General features: G+C 39.4%; 1 protein-coding gene and 1 long non-coding RNA gene across 5 annotated transcripts in view; one reads left to right on the top strand and one right to left on the bottom strand.

Annotated features, from left to right (window-relative positions):
- LOC118214578 (protocadherin-9) overlaps positions 1–17,014 on the top strand; it is a 223,577-nt gene that overhangs the window by 30,320 nt on the left and 176,243 nt on the right. The window lies entirely within an intron of this gene.
- The window catches only part of LOC118214579, a 75,305-nt gene that overhangs the window by 42,386 nt on the left and 15,905 nt on the right, over positions 1–17,014 (bottom strand). Inside the window, exons 3-4 of one of the 2 annotated variants that reach the window (XR_004762648.1) lie at positions 16,764–16,845; positions 10,702–10,790 (exon numbers count right to left, since the gene is read on the bottom strand). This is a non-coding gene — a long non-coding RNA (uncharacterized LOC118214579). Of the gene's footprint in view, positions 1–10,701; positions 10,791–16,763; positions 16,846–17,014 lie in introns of those variants that run through there. The other variant, XR_004762649.1, reaches the window with a different exon arrangement.

The following is a 17,014-nucleotide window of genomic DNA, read 5'->3' as shown; positions in this document are numbered from 1 at the left end:
TTCATGAAAATGAGGTTTGAAAATTCCTACATGTCAACAGTTTCAGCTACAAATAACAGCGAGTGCCAGTCACACGGGCGTAATTCTAGTACTGCATTTTGACACCTGAAGCTTTGCAGAAACCATTTGTTCTCCGCTCTGTCAGAGACATGAACGAGGAGTAATCTCCCATCTGTGTCAGGGCAATGGAATGTAATTGCCTTTGCATTTCAGTTACACAAAAGAATTATCATGGCAGTCTGGGGAAATATGGTTGACAGCTATCTGTAATATAAAAAAGTGCTTTCAAACTGATGCATTCTTCTGTACAGTTGTTGTCAAAGTGCGCTGTTGGCTTCCTCTGAATGCATGCATGCATGCATGCAAAAAAAATAAGAGGAAGAAAAAAAAGTAAAATAAATAGACAAAAGAGTAATGCATAGTGTGTGAAAATGGCAACTATCTTAACTACGGTATTGTACTGCGCTTGGCTGAGTGGAGGAAGAAACACTTAGGGATGGGGGATAAATGACGTACTGACACAATGAAGCAGAATATCATTATTTGGGAAAGAAAATTATAGTGTTATTGATTGCAGTGCAGAGTGTAACATTTCATTTGCTGAAAGGTGTGTGCGTGCACGGCATTCATAAGGAACCCCGTCCGATGTCATATCCTGTACAGTCACCAGGGAGAAGCATGCATGGCGGGGGCTGGGTTGGGGGCATTGGGATGATGCCTGATTCAGAATAAATGAAAACCAGTTGCTGCTTCTGTTACGGTTGGCCACCTCGCCCAAGGAGGAAAAAAAGCATAAATCAGATAGGAGTCATTTGATTTGTAAGAGCCAAAATTTGCAATACAATGCAGTTGCCTTTAAATGCAGAGTCTTTTGATTTGAATGCATTGAAACATAGAAGCTTATTAATTTGGAATTAAGTGTTTTTTTGCCCCATAGGACATGGATATAATGGGCTATATATGAATGTAAAAATGTAAATATTATAATAGTTGATTCCTTCTTTCTGAGATGATAAACCATGTTCCTGGCTCACTGTGGTGATTAAAAAGCCATGGTACTTTTGGTGAAGAGTCTGGGGCTCTCCAGTGCCTCTCTTTGTCCCTGGCTCTCTAGACCAAGTAATCTAATCACCCCCCCCCCTGCATTTAATTGGCTTTGCTTCATTTTAAACATCTTCTGGTGCGTGTATATATATATATATATATATATATATATATATATATATATATTTCATTTGAATATATGTATATATATATATTCAAATGAAAGTGTAACACGGGGAAAATAGAGAAAAAATTACATAAAAATAAATAAATAAAGTAAGCATGACAATGGGGGCGGGCAGGGGGGGGGAGGTGAATGGATCTAGGAGTTTCTCACCGTCTTAATAAGCCCATTTCTGGGCTCTATTGTTTTGTAAATATGCGTTTTTGCAGCTTTAGGGAGTATTATTTACTCCATAGAAAGCTGCAATTTTGACCTATGAATTAGGCAATTGACATGGTGCTTGTATATGTGTGTGTGTTTGTATTTGTGTGCATGCACATATTTGTGTGTGCATGCATGTATGTATAATTGTGTTTATGTGCACACGTGCTTGTGTGTGTTTCAGGGGCAACTTTCTAATCGCTATTGAAACTTTTATTTTGTCAATATTTAAGGCACTTGTGGTGTAGATGTGTAGCCGTTGGTATTTTTTGAACAGAGCGCTCCTGTAGCCCACGCATGCTATGTGCTGTGTCCATAGCTCCCAGACATCCGGCAAATCGATGCCATAGTGTATCATTAGGAAGCACAGTATGCTGCATCTCTTCACTTGTGCTTCAAATGTTTAACTACTGCATGGACACTCATTTGGGAAAAAGAAAAAAACATATAATAGAAAATAGATGCAAGCTAAAGAAATGTAAAATGACTAAAATTACACTAATATGTAATATGTTGAATTTATTGAAAGGATAGCCCCTTTATGTATTAATACGTATGTTACTCCGGTTAATTTGCTCACATTAAGTCCAGTTAATTTGCACATTTACTTTCCTAACCTACTGCTTGACTGTGTGATTATAACGCCTGAGTTGAAATCATTTGTGTGTATATATATATATATATATATATATATATATATATATATATATATCATTTTTTTGGTGATGGAGAGGGAGTGAGTGGAAGAGAGAGAGGCTGCTGCTAATGGCTGTGTCTACCATGTCAATCACAGACCTGAGAATTGTGCTGAGTTTTGATTGACAGGCATGTCATACTCTGAAACACACTTGAGGGTTGCTGACACTAGCATCTATGCATAGTGACTAAGTTTATTATCTAAGGCAAAAAATGTGGCATATCTGTTATCTGCTATCAAGACCATCAGTTGGGAATAGGGAAGGGCTGGCACTGGGTGGATAACAAGTTCACACATGCACGCACAAACACACATGCACACCCACACACACACTCACTCACTCTCTCACACATTATGGGAGTTTTAACTCTTCAGCTTTTGGTTGGAAAAGTTGTTGAAGATTATCTGTTGCAGGTGTTCATGAAAGGAAAGCCAAAAAATGATAAAAAAAGAAGGAAAAAACCTTACATTTGAATGTCTTCCATTTCATAATTACTTTTTATCATACACAGTTCACCTTTCCAGGATACTTTTTGTTGCCATAGATATCCTATATTTGTGTCTGATAACATTTACCTCTGGCAGAAAGGTGAGACATATTTTCTCTCAGATTAATCCATTCCTGTTGCGTGTGTGATCTACATTCTCAATATATGATTTCTTCATGTCTGAGCTGTATTTATGGGTACTGACATGCCAAATCACATATGGTAATAACCCTAAAGCAATTCATTAAAACTCTCGATTCTCAAATATAACGAGCCCAATATGCCAAACAACACATGGACTGGGGCCAATTCTATTTTCTGCCATAAATCGCAATTAAAATGTTACAAGTAGATTTAAGCATTTTTACTGTTCTGATTTTGCTCACATAATATATTCAAAATCTTGAGAGAAACTGCTTGCCTGTTAATGGGGACTTTGTGTGAGAAAAATTCAGGGCTATTCAAGTACTGCAATAAATTAAATTGCCGACTTTGGAGATGACAAGTAAATTGACATGTCACAATTTAAATTTAGATTCTTTGGTGTAAGAAAGAGCAGGAGAGATAATTACAGTATTATGCAGTTGCAATGAAGAGCATCTCTGCTTGATGCCTGATTTCCAGCAACTTGTGTTTTTTTTTTTTTTTTTTTAATCTCTAGATTGAGAGAAACATACATGAGCTCATAGTAAGTATAGTTGAGTGTATATTTGAATAAGGGGTGAGCTATAAGAGGGTTCTCAACACCACATTCTGTTACATATTCAATGTGGTTCTGTTGTGCACTCACAGTAGAATGAATGGTTGGTTGGCAGCCCTGTTCCTTAGATTTCTTTGAACTGTGCCCCAGTTGGTTGAAAATGCTAAATAATATGCTGCACAAACACACTTCACTCAGAATATGTTTGCATCCATCCAGGTATAAGCCATTTTGAGTTTCACATAACTATCCTCATGAAGGGTAAAGAAAATGCCTCTTAGAGAGCGCTCAACCATTTCATTAAAGAAATAAATGAATAAAAATGAAATTTGTTTAGCCTGGAGTGGTGATTTCCGCATGTATCACTGCACTACTGAGGGGGAAATGAAGAGATCAGTGTCAGACTTAGGGAGCAATGAGTGATGAATAGTAGTGTAGCTGCAGAGGGGAGAAACACTCATGACACATTTGAACTCCAGTCCTTATGGGATCCAGTATTTTTTTTTTTTTTAATTGCCGATTTGAGGTGCTTTGTTGAGGCGAAATGTGCTATCTGGCTGTATATGTATATGTCAGCTGGAACTGCCGAGATGGTATAGCAGAAAATGGATAGTTTTTTTTTCTAGGAAATGAAGTAGAGCTGTATTCCTCAATGAAGAACACTAAGACAGCATTGAATTCAAAAACATTAACTTGGATTTAATCTTCATATAGTGTAGTGAGTAAATTCTTGGTTATTCCTGAACTTTCCAAACAATGTTTGTGAAGGCAAAACAAATGCATTTGGTCAGGGTAAATTTATATAAAATAAATGCTGTACGATAAGAAGTGTATGTGTGTAGTATGATGAGATACATTTTTCAACAAAACCCATCCCCTCTTCTATATTCCCCCAGAAAGGAGATCATGCCCAAAATCAACAGTCTACCAGCCAACACTGGTCTAAAAGCATAAAAATAAAACAGTCATTGATTTAGACAATGGCTGTTAAAAATAAATAAATAAATAATAGAAACACACACACACACACGCATGCATACACACACACACAACAGATAAAAGCCTAATTGGATAGCTTGAGGAATTGCTATCAGAGGGCAAAGTTCCGCATGCAAATTGGTTTTGAATATCTGGGCCACCCAGGAGACATGAGAACGACATCCAATCTGATCAGCAGATAGAGCTGCTATTCGGAGTGTCCTCGCAAGAGCGGATATTTTCGCCTGACCTCAGCCGGAGCACAGGCAGTGTGTTATCAGTTATTTCTCAGGGAGAATAACTTTAGCTGTCAGAGTCTGAATGTTTAGCAAACCTGATCTGATTGGTTTCTTTTCCCTGGTTCTAATTTAGTTATTAGGTAGCATATGTTACTCTCGGAATATGCCGGAATTTTGGAGGAAGAGCGGATGCAAGGCAGTGTCACAAGACCGTCTGCTCTCCCTCTCTGTCTATGTACAGTGAGAACCATAATGTTGGGTTTGGGACAGAGACATATTTTTCTTTATTTGGCTCTGTACTCCACAATTTTAGATTTGTTATCAAACATGCAGGTAAAATGCACATTCTAATGTTTTATTGAAGGGTATTTTTTATACATTACAGGCATTTAGCAGGCGCTCTTATCCAGAGCGACTTACACAATGTTTTACATTGCATCCATGTATACATCTGGATATATACTGAAGCCAACTCCTTACCCATTATACTACACTGCTGCTCTATGCATATACTGTACAGTTTATACATTTTCGTTTCACCTTGTATAAACTCTGGCAGAAAGCTGATATATATAGTTCATAGTTCACTATCCATTATATATTGTATATAGTTCTGCCTTGGATTCAATCCATATTATACAAAGATCCATCTTGCCCCAGGAATAAAGCCAATCAATTCTTTGAGCCAAATGAAGCAGAAATGAAAGGCCAATCAGGAGTTCCTTGCTGTGTCATCGAGACCTTTGTTTCCTCTCCCTGGCAAGCAATCATCCGCTGGCTGTGCCCAGGGGAGCCTGTCTATATGCATCTTAACACAACGTTCCTGGCCGTGCATTTGATTGCCTCAGGTACCCAGCGACCAAGGCTTCCACCACAAGCTTGAGAGCTGGGTCTTAGGGTGTGTGTTGGTAGAGAAGGTTATTATTTTTTATTGTTAAAATGTTTTACGAGACAATACTGCAGCACCACTAGTAATTATTATTATTATTATTATTATTATTATTATTATTATTGTGAGACAGGCACCTAAGTTCTAAAAAGGCCACTCACCTCTAAAATCATGAATGCTGCTTGGATTAGAATAACCGTCTCTTCACCTTGCTAAATCTCCAAGCGTCTGCAGTTAGCTTGGTTCCTTCCACTTCCATTAGCATAAATAAATAAAAAATACAAAAATACAAAAAATAAATAAATAAATCCTCCATATATAAAATTACTCAATATTAAGATACACTCTAAGGGCATGGTCTAATTATTTTCTGAATGCAATTACTTACACCCCTTAATTCTAATATGAAGCTGTACTATCCTATTTCTCACCCACTCTCTCTCTTTAAAGCCATCTCTGCCTCTAGGCTGCAGCAGGCATTTTTACACGCCTATCAGGGGACACGCTGGCATGGAGCAGTGGTTAGAGATACAAACCACTGGCCACAGGCTGCAGCGCATATCCCATAGACCCGCAAGATGCTCCGCTACATGTCCATTAATGTTCTGTCTCTTTACCACTGAAGCTGAAACATTCCGATTGGATGAATCATGAATATTAATGAAGGGTCATAGCCGAGTGCAACACTTTGGTGATGGATATTCTGTGCTGTAACAGTGCACAGGAAGCTCCTGTTGTTTGGAAGTAGAAAGGATGGAAAGAGGCAGAGGAGCTAGTCATTAGTTTGCATATATACTCACTGGTCCGGGAATTTGTCAAGTCCGGCACTTCTGCTCGTATAAATAAGGCTGTATTTACATTTTCATGCATTGTAATTTGCTCGAGATAAGAGAATTTGCTAAATAAATGTAATGTAGTCTATTGAAACGATGGCCACATTGTCCTAGAGCAGTGGTCTCCAACCCTGGTCCTGGAGAGCTACAGGGTCTGCTGGTTTTTGTTTTCACCTTAAAATCAGCACCCAATTGAGACCCAAGACACCAGGTGAGTTGAGTTAACTGTTTAATCAACTGCTATAATTGATTCATGAAGTGCAGAGTCACTATGAAAACCAGCAGGCCCTGTAGCTCTCCAGGACCAGGGTTGGAGACCACTGTCCTAGATGCTATGATTTGTCTGTTGAAGGCCATGGCCTCTGCAGTGAAGTGTCCATGTTCTCTGCGATCTATCGTTTTTGGGGAAATGTTTGGGATCCTCATATTGGCTGCTAAATCAGATGCACAGCATCAGCATGCATTGATGGTCACTTAAAAATCTCAGGATGTAATTTGCATGACTCTCTGTGCGTGTGTGTGTGTATGTGTGTGTGTGTGTGAGTGTGAGTAACATTCAGTGTTCAGAATATAATTTGGAGTTCCATTCATCATTTCAATTATGGAGAAGAGATGAGCATTCGTTCCAAACTTTCAGCAAAGCCTTTGCTAATGGAGTGCTGACTTTGTTTACTGTAAAACAATTAGAATAGCCTTGAATGGATAATCAGTCAACAATGATAAGGAAAATGCAGTGCCATACACCTTTCAAAATTGCTTCATTTTAGGTTTGTGCTTTTAGTGGCTTAAGTGTTTATGCCGGTGAAAATTGAGACTGCCCTTCTGCCCTTTTTCTTACATACTAATGAAGGTACTAGCCAGAAACAAATTCAAAAATGCTAGCTGGAACACTCTTGAGAAGCAAAAGGCTCGATTCTCAAATGGGGCACGGTCAGGGTCACCCCGGGGGCCAGACGTTTAAGTTGAACAGTGTCAGTCAGCATCCAGCTGTACCAGTGGGCAGAATGTAGGTCATCTTGGAATCAGGGCAGAGTGTCTCTACTGAACAAACGGCTGCAAACAAATACCACCACCCCCCGCCCCCCACCCCCACCCATGAAGTCCAACAAGGGTGCTTCTGTTATCAGTGAACAGGGTTTAATAAACAATTGTCGGGGTGTGTGTGTGGGGGGGGGGGGGGTGGACGGCTCAGGCGGGGGTGAGAACCCTGATGATGTAAATGGTAACCTAAGAGACTGGGACTGCAGCAGAAGGGGGTCTCTAGTGCGCTCACATAAATAGCACAATGATATCTCTCCGGTCTGGTAAAGATAACTTGTCAGCACTTCCGATTGCCGCAAACACCGAAAATTAGACGTCGGTATTCTCAGGTACTGAGTGCACATACTGCTAATTATAAGCTGCTAATGTACGTCACTCTGTTGTAGAGCTGCAGGGGGTGGCGGTGTATGGTGGGGGAAGGGAGGTGCGAGAGTGGCGTTTAACGCCATCGTTCACAGAGGCACATGGAACCCAATTCACAATTAAGCTGGAAAGGGCTCATAAAGCGTGAAAGGGAATCTTCCTACATTGACATTGGATTCAGTCCCTGTGGGTCGGGGTGCTGATATTGTGAGTGTTGTGCATGGGGGATGGGGTGTGTGTGTGTGTGTGTGTGTGTGTGTGTGTGTGTGTTATTGGCCGAGGTTACGGTATGTGTGTGTGTGTGTGTGTGTGTGTGTCAGGGTGGTGGTGCTGAGGGGTGTGTTTGAAGCGAGACTGCATTCCCCTTTTTCAAAGCACTCGCTCTTTCTGTCTCTCTCTGAAAGCTGATTCTTTAACATTTCATCCTCCTGCTCCGCTCCGGTTTGGCAGGGCAGGGGGCGATAACAGGGTGCAGGATGTGCCGACAGCTTGGTGCTCTGCTCCGGCGAGGAATCGCTCCTTATCACAAAGCCCTTCATTACATCCTTCCCCAATTACAGCCAGTATATATATATATATATATATATACACACACACACACACACGCGCGCACGCTCACACACACACAGTATATATATACAGGCCTGGAGTACTTCTCTCCAGGAGCGGGGAGAAAATGATGAGGATATGATTCAATGAAAGTGTGCTGACTACAGAAAGAAATACAAATGCATGCAGCCCAGATGCTTGTTCTTATTAAGCATCTATGGTACTGTGCCTACTCATATCTGATAGCTAAATAAATACTTCAATAAACGTTTTGTCATGAAAAAATAAGATTTATCGCTTATGAATTTACCTCAGCAATAATGTGGGTGGCTTTGATGAGTAACTAACCTCGGATTAGTTATTGTTCTCATTTATCTGCTTTTGCTCCGGTCAGAGTTGGCCTTTTAAGAAGCTCGATAACTATCCCATCAGCATTCAATGGCTGTGCAATAATTACATCCAGACATATTCTCTTGTTTTTATTTATTTGGTTTTGGCAATCATGCCCTGCAAAGTCATATAGCCAAGGACAATTGCTGGCACGCTTGATTAGTGCTCATCATGCCTTCCCCCATTGATAGGGTGGTTGAACAAGAGATGCCTTGTTGTTCATCACAACACAAGGCACTATTGATTGATGGAATGCAGTGACATCATTCACCTTGGTGACAAGAATTAAATATTTCAGACTTTGCCTTCTGTTTATTTTACAGACAGTGAGGTTGAGTATAGTGCAGTTCTTACTGTGCATCTCAGGTGACCAGGCTGACACATGCACACAAATGCCCATGTACACATGCAAACATGCATACTCAGACACACAAGCACACACACACACAAATGCCTATGTACACATGCAAACATGCATACTCAGACACACAAGCACACACACACACACACACACATGCCCATGTACACATACAAACATGCATACTCAGACACACAAGCACACACACACACACACACACAAATGCCCATGTACACATGCAAACATGCATACTCAGACGCACACAAATACACACACACACACAAAAATGTCCATGTACACATGCAAACATACATACTCAGACACACACACACACACACACACAAATGGCCATGTACAAATGCAAACATACATACACAGACACACACACACACACACAAATGGCCATATACAAATGCAAACATACATACTCAGACACACACACACACACACACACAGATGTCCATATACACATGCAAACATACATTCACAGACACACACACATACACACAAACACACACTCACTCTGGATGAGGGTAACGTTAGCTGTTAGGCACTCTCCAATGAACAAAAATACAGCAAGGCAGCAAGGTGCCTTTTATTGTGCTAAGCTAGAAATCCACGATGGCAGGTATTTACAGTGATGATTAAGAACTGCTCCCAATAGAGATAGAAAAAAGAGGTATATACCAACAGTTGAGTTAGCTTCTACAGCGTACCATGGACAACCACTATTCACACTAGCCGCACTCTTTTATTTTCTGCCACCCCCATTGTGTCTTGAATTCACCCTCTTATATGCTTAGCTGCTGCCACTAGCACATAGCAAGACTACAGTAGTTCATGGTAAGGACATTATTTCACAAACATATGGAAAGCCAGTACTGCAGGAAATGCATACACCAGTACTATGTGTTCTATATATTTTAAAAGAACATGTTCATGCATTAACTTACAATGTTTTTTTTAGCAGTTATACCTGTAATCTCTCCACAGTGGAGAACTGCACTATAAAGGCACTGGCATGACAAAGGCAGACCTCAGTCCCACAGTTTGGTTTGGGTTCTAATGTTAAACCCAGAAGTTGGCAACTTCCCAAACAAAGATACTCTCCACTTAATGTTGCATCTTCAAATAAGCTGCATAGAGATACGTTGAAGTGGCCATTGGAATAACCAATGTTTAAATGTTTGAAATAAAATGAACATTGACAATGTTGTGAATTATACGTGGCTGATAATAATTATCCGCAAATCTCCACTAAATCTCTGAGTGTGCACCCCCACAGAGTTAATGACTGCAACACCTTATGTCACACACCTATATAATTTGGCAGCTGGCTAACAATCTGAAATACTACTAGCATGTCAATAGCACACACACCAGTGAATGCTAAAAATAATATAATGTCCCAGGCCTAATATGAAAGGTCTACAGAACACTCGATCACATTCGCGTACGTTCATGAACCTTCCAATCAATCAGCTAATTAAACTTGGGAGCATTTAAGAATACTCAAATTCTGATTCCTTGAAATTCCTTTCAAACTCTGACAACACTTGACACAGCTCAACAGCGTGTTCTTTTACAGCAGCATTGGTAAGGAAGGAGAGTGTGAAAACCTCTGCAATACTGAAGGCGCTGATCCGTCCCTCCCAGGTTGTATATTCAATGTGTGAAAGTTATGCCTTTGAGGGCTGTGAAATGTACCTGTCATTCTCATATGGATTTAACGGGATTTACTCATTACCTTTATTCAAAACGTTGTGATTATGCTTCACTGAGCGCCATGGTTAGTTCTTCAGAGTACAGTAGGATGAGCTATCCTGATATTCAGTGCTGCAGGGGAAATGTACATTGATTATTTCGCATGAACGTTGACACCATAGATATACAGTATAATAATAGAAAAAAAAATAATGTTCATAGGCTCCTGGCCACGAGATCCAATCCTTTCTCGACTATATGCGGCATAATCATAATTGAGCCCAGAAGCATGGATGTACATCGTTATATCAGGGGTGGTGCGGGGGGTGAAGGGGATTGCTGAAGAACTTTAACTTTCTGCTTTGTTCATGTTGTGCCCAGAGGAGAGCCTTGTCGGCAGATTAGTGGGAAGTTAGGAAAGAGATGGGGACAGGGGCTGGGGGTGCGATCCATTCGGAAGCGGGTTGGGGGGGGGGGGTGTAGTCGTCAGCTCGGCGCCCTGAGGTCGGTCATCCCCAAGAACATTTTAAAGGCCAAGAGGCTGCGCTGCAAACAATCCTTTTTTTCTGACACACACTGCTAACCGCTGAATTAAAAAAGACAAGGAGAGACCAGGGTGTCTGTCTCTGAGTGTCAGGAAATGGGGTCCACATGCACTATTTTACAGTGTGAGGACACTTTTTTGTTGCGCTCTTGCAGACCACATCATTCTTGAATGCTTACACCAGTGGTCTCCAACCCTGGTCCTGGAGAGTTACAAGGTCTGCTGGGTTTCACAGTGACTTCATGAATCAATTAGAACAGTTGATTACACAGTTAACTCAACTCATCTGGTGTCTTGGGTCTCAATTGGGTACTGATTTTAAGGTGAAAACAAAAACCAGCAGACCCTGTAACTCTCCAGGACCAGGGTTGGAGACCACTGGCTTACACTATTCTTTGAGCTTTAAAAAAGATTTTAGAAAATAATTGGCTTGAAATATTTTCATTTATCGAGTTCCAGTTTGAACCTTTCATTTATTGGGTTTACAGCCCTTTCGTCCTTTACAACTACAGTATTATGCATTGGCTACCAGCCCCATTTACGAAGCTACTTTATGGGTAATTTAGAAAAATGCACTATGCATACAATTCACATAGTGGGTGCTGCATGTTCAATTCAAAATATGATTTCTCGACTGTTTTATTGTGGACAGTGTGTCATTTAGCATGTATTATGCTATTAAAATCACATCTCGATGTTGGGCTGGAAACCCCTAACACTAATGTGATATTCATTTGGTGTCTCATTCGGAGGAAAAACCGCAATTGCGTGTCAAATGGAAATTACATGTCAATTGGACGTTAAATAATTGGAGGGTATACTAATTGGCAGGATCTGACAGGAGCAGACGAGGAACCTTGGATGTATGCATGACATTCCAGGGCCTTATTGATGTGTTGCTCTCTCAGCATTTGAATGTCAGAATTTAGCGAGTAGGAAATCCATAGCGTTTGGATCAGAATGTCATAGAGTCATTAACTGCATGGGTGCTAATCGATCCTGCCCTATACGGTATCCTGCAGTCCAAGAAAACTATGAATAGAATGGGTAAAATGGCATGAGAAATCAATGCTTGCCATCATTTATGAATTCAATTGAAACAGATGCAGTCTTAAGTACTTTGTTGTCACTTTGCTCCTCAATTTAATTGATTATTTTTTATGCTGTGCCAAGATTCCACAGCACGGATGTAATAGATTTCACGCTGTCAGTGGCAGATTGGCTGTGTGTGGAAAATAATGCGCAGAGACCCATAAGATGCACAGAAGGTGAACGATGAATTCTGATCATATCTGTCATCATTTCTGATAAAAACGGTGGTATTTGGATCACTGCCATTTGCAGCAGAGGCACCTTGAGTTTTTCTCATTTGAAATTAAACCAGGAAAGATGAATACATGACCATTATTAAAATACTGCTTTGTTCTTGAAATGAAGTCTTCTACACAATTTGATTCAGCAAATATTGCAAACAAACATCATAAAAAATGCATGAAAAGATAAACTAAATATCAAACTCAAAAGTCACCAACTCAAAACAAAATAGATGTACAAATACTCTGGCCTGAAGTCAAGTACTTTTTTGTTTGAACTTACACTTATAAATACTTACACAAACAAATGCAATCTTTTATTTATTTATTTTTTATTTTTTGGTGACCATAGTTTGCCCAGCTAACTTGAGCGATTGCAGAACCAAAGCCAAATGGCACTTACTTTTAATTGTGAGTCTAAGCAAAGTTCATATGTCAAATCAAAACGGCAAAGAAACAAAATGGAGCCCATAAATTTAAAAAAGACAGAATTAATAAATACGCCCTTTCCCCATTATGGACAGCTTACGAATGCTCTATAAATAACTAGGCACAGCCCTAGTAAGGCCGTGGCACAGTGGGGTTTGAGTGCAGCTGTAAACGTGAGAGAACCACAAAACTGTTGGACTCTGGGAGCCGTAAAGTAAAACAATGTGTCTAGAGGGAAAGATTTCTGAGAATTTTATGAGCTCTTTTTGCACAGGCAAACTGAAGCAGTAACTTAAGAGATGAGGAGATACAGAGCAAGGGCTGATAGTGAATGAAGGCATTTTAACATACTAAGAGGAATATATATATATATATATATATATATATGTGTGTGTGTGTGTGTGTGTGTGTGTGTGTGTGTGTGTGTGTGTGTGTGCTCCATAATATTTGGGACAAAGTATGAATCTAGCTTTGACTCTTGCACAGTTCCTTTTGGCCTCTATACTTTTCTCTTGCCATAATTGTTGATGTCTTGACATATTGACGTCTCTGCCCACAAGACGCATTTCAAGAACTCAGAAGGCTCTTTTAGGTACCTCTTAGCAAACTGTAACCTGAACATCCTGTTTTTGTGACTAATTAGTGGCTTGTGCCATGCAGTATAGCCCACTGTAGGTCTGTTCGTAAAGTCTTCTGTGGACAGTAGTCACTGACACATCTGCGCCTGCCTCCTGAAGAGTGTTTTTGATCTGTCCAATGGATGTTTTTCTGCCCTGAATCTAATGTGAACATTTTTTTTTTCAATTATATTGACAAAGAAATGGAAATAATGTGTGAGTGAATGAATGAATGAATAATTCAGGCAAACCCTGAGCCATTTGTAAGAAAAAAAAAACTAATTTAAAAAAGCATTACATGACATCAAAAAAAAAAAAAAAAGATTCTTGCCGAAACAATACCACAGGAAAGACCTCGACGTATCACGAATATTAGGAATATGCAGGGATTTTGTTAAGTAAGAGGTACATTTCTGACCAACCCTTTGCTTTATTCCACTAAAGCTGTTCTTACTTCCATCTAAAGCTTTTCATTAAATTTGATAAATGAAATACAAAACTCTGAATTCTTATCATTATTTTCCAGTCTCCCGTGGATAGCTCTCATATCACTTAAAGACACCAGGATTAATTAAAAAAAGAGCTCATCAGCGTACAGTTTATACAAGGTGAACCGTTAGCAAACTGTTAAAGGCCAATATTTTTCTTTCATGAAGTCCCGCTCAATTGAATAGGATTGTGAGTGTCATCTCTAGTTTTATTGGTTTTGCTTGATGTGGCCATCTCTGTGCCTTTTGAAAACATTGTTCTCAGTGCTTATGACTTATCTGAGGGCTATCCATGTCAAAAGCCTCTCCATGACCTTTTTTCTCTGTGTACTTTTTTTGAAAGGCATTGGCTCAAAGTTGGGACTAATTATTCTGAATGAGCTCACTGGATGCAGTTCAGAAAGCTCTAACTGACCTCTCATTAAAAGCTCCCGTAGGAAAACATTTGGAAATGTATTTGCATGTTATCAATATACTGCAATATTTCACAATATATACTAGCATATATACAATCATTGTGAAATTAAGATATTGCAATATATCACACTGCAGAGTAATTATATTCCACATATGTGCTATATATTGAATATATTTTGTTCTGCATCTAAGAACTTCAAACTTTAAGAAAAAGCTTAAAATTCCAATAGGGGTGCAAATAGTTCACTCAATAGAGCAGTGGTTTCCAAACTCTGTCCTGGGGGACCCCTGTGTATGCTGGTTTTTGTTCCAACCACAATTATAAAGACTGAGTTTGAGACCCCCTGGCCTACGGGCATGCTTTTGATGCCACAGTGTTCTCTTCTCCTCCACCACATGTGCGGTTTAGTTACCATCTGATCAATTAGATCCATCTTGACTTTCTTAGATCCAATTAGGCTTTTCATTTAAAACACATAAAAAGTATAACTATTCCAAATATAGTTATAATCTGTTACATTTTCCAAAAAGGGAAAGATTTGTTAATCCCTCTGCCCAACAACCTACTTGATGCACACAGAAAGTGAGAATACGCAGAATTCACTGCTGTTAATAGATTAGGGTCGCAGGGTTTCGGGACAGATCACCCAGCAGTTATAATCTGACACCGGCGTGTGAAATGGCCACGCTGCTAAACCCTAAACTCCCATCTCTCAAACATATTGGCTCAATCTGTGAAAAAAAGCAATGAAACATTTAGACATTTTAACGTGTGAAAAGCAGCCTGTAAGTTGATGGCATAATCATTCTGCGGTCTAAATTTATAATGACATCATTTTAAATATTAATACAAAATTAAAGTTTTAAACAGCCACCCTTTATATATGACACCAATTAAACGGTGCTAGTGGAGCAGCCCTGTACACATGCTACGCGGTTTACACTTGTAACCGCTAGTACTTTTTTGCCTTTGCTTTAATAGGGATTTTACTTTACAATGCTATACAAAGCAATCTAGTCGCAACTGAAAAAACTAATTCCTGGTTCACAGGTACCCAAACACAATTCCCCCACCTTCCACAATAAGCTGAAAAAATAATTATAAAAGAAGAAAATATATAATAAAAAAAATAAATAAATAAATTTGAGCAAATGCTCTTACTGGTGTTTTATTTGTATAGGTATTTGTAAAGGCATATAGAATAGAAAGGGCGAGACATAATGACATAAAGACTCTCCAATGGGCTAAATTTACATACAAGTCATTGGAATGAGGACTCACTTTCAGTAATTCCAACATTCATGTTTGTGGATGGTCACTAACTGCTGTTAAAACATTTAACAAAATGCACCACAGTGCCTTTTCATTAGCTGCATGGTCCCTACTGCATTAGGGTATTATTCGTAATGGCCAACTTTATTGTGTGTTCAAAATGTTCAACTTTATCCCCAATCTGACTCCATAAATATTTTTACCTTGTGGCAAACTTTCAGAAAGAACATTTAACTTTGGTTTGATAATTCTCAGTATCACAGCCGATTCCATTCTCTTTTATGCTATAATCAGTGATGCTCACATACCAATACCGTAGCACAGACGAATGCTAGACAACCCTGGTCCTGGCTATCCAGAGGTATTCCTGATTTTTGCTCCATTCAAACCCTAAACTGCAAAATTGGCTTAATTAATAATCTTAATGAACATAATGACAAGGTGTTGGAGGTATTCAGGTACTTTTACCATTCAGACTCTGATCGAACTGTGCAATCAAGTTTGGATTGAAGAGTGAAAACAAGTTTAGATAACAATTTGGCAGACGCTTTTAGCCTGTGACTAGAAATGTGTACATTTCGTATGGGTAACAATTACCTAGGAACAATTTGCTTTTGGAGATTTTTGAGATTAAATATATTTTTTTAAAAATATATACACTCTGTATTTCACAGTAAATGCACACCGAAGTGGCAACTGTGCAGCTGTACTTTTGAGATAAGGGCATGTAGAGCAGACTGTCTCAGACTAGTCTGTTAAAGCAATACTCTCTCCTCTATACAACAAAACAACTGCAGAACACCACATTTCCAGCAGAAGTGGATTGAGCTTTTCTTTAAGCCTATAGGTTAAAAAGGAGCTGAGTTTCATCAAAAAGACGTCAGTGCCCTGATTCACAAAAGAGCCACGCTCCAAAATGATGAGGCTAAAGGATTCAAACGCATACCGTTCACCACATTCAGCGGTTGGAAAGTGTTATTCCTCTTGAAACCTTTACATACCTTCTGCAACTCTAAAACCTCACCTCAAGTGACCGAGTTTATTGGAGGGGAAATTCCATTCTGCACACCCGTCTTCGGTATGGCAAGCAAGTTCCCGTGTCACCACTGTAGAATTAAAAGAAAAAAGAAAAAAAGGAATCAAATGCTTTCACCTGATGATTCAGTAACATCGATTTTACTGATGATGGCAATCGGCGAAATATTTGATGTTTTAGTCTTCTCTATGTATGAAAATAAGTTGAGCATAGATCATTTATGAATGTATTTCTCAGAG

Source organism: Anguilla anguilla, chromosome 15, assembly GCF_013347855.1.
Source record: "Anguilla anguilla isolate fAngAng1 chromosome 15, fAngAng1.pri, whole genome shotgun sequence".
NCBI classification, from domain to species: Eukaryota; Metazoa; Chordata; class Actinopteri; order Anguilliformes; family Anguillidae; genus Anguilla; species Anguilla anguilla.
The sequence above is the reverse complement of the archived record's forward strand: the minus strand, read 5'-3'. Positions and strand labels throughout refer to the sequence as shown.